Here is a 780-nt window from a genome sequence, read left to right on the forward strand (position 1 = left end):
TTTTTTCTTTCAGATGTTTAAGTTGATTCTCCAACGGATCCCTGAGGAATCCTTTTCATTTCTTTACTGTTTTCCTTTCTCGGCTAACTTATGACAACTGTTATTCTTTAAGTAACAGCTAGAGCTGCCACCAAAGAGCTATCATAGTTTGGTCATGGGGTCTGAAAGACGTGTTAGCCACTCGTGGGTCTTTGGGGTCACCCCCCACATCTTTGAAGATGAAAAGAACATCAGAGAGAGTAGAGGAAATGGAGAAGTTAGAATCAATGTGGGTGACAAAAGAGGCCCGGAGGCTAAGCCTCATGTGAGAGTCGAGGTGCACGCTCAGGGGTGGAAAGACAATGCAATGGGAGCACCTTGGGACTCAGGCTGCCGGGCAAGGGCAGAGAACCAGGTGAGACCATCCAGGTCCCATTGCAGAGCTGTGAAAATCACAGTAGCAGGTAAGTGACTGGCAGAGAGACACAGCGGGCTTCTCAGTCATTACAGTCATTAGAACTGGCCAGAGGAGTCTTGATTTCTTTCCATTTCCTGAAACCACTCTCCTGGACATAAACTTTGTGGTCTTTCATCAGTGGGCCAGAGGCAATGACCATGCAGAGGAGAATCTGAGCTTGGGCTTCTTGGAACCCTCTCTATGGTGTTGGGTGGTCCTGCTTTGCGGTAGAAACCTCTAGAGAGATGAGGGATGAGACCTCATCAAAAGGAAGGATATAAGAAGGGGCTTGGGACTCGGTGCGTTTCTTATCTCTTCACTCATTGCCTCCTGCCTCAGTGACT

At 48.1% G+C, this 780-nt stretch overlaps 1 protein-coding gene across 1 annotated transcript in view; it reads right to left on the reverse strand.

Annotated features, from left to right (window-relative positions):
• DNAH8 (dynein axonemal heavy chain 8) overlaps positions 1 to 780 on the reverse strand; it is a gene marked incomplete at its 5' end in the record, with an annotated part of 267,299 nt that overhangs the window by 55,639 nt on the left and 210,880 nt on the right. The gene's annotated exons all lie outside the window — the stretch shown is intronic.

The sequence above is a fragment of the Hipposideros armiger genome, unplaced genomic scaffold (genome assembly GCF_001890085.2).
Source record: "Hipposideros armiger isolate ML-2016 unplaced genomic scaffold, ASM189008v1 scaffold_1270, whole genome shotgun sequence".
Taxonomy (NCBI): Eukaryota; Metazoa; Chordata; class Mammalia; order Chiroptera; family Hipposideridae; genus Hipposideros; species Hipposideros armiger.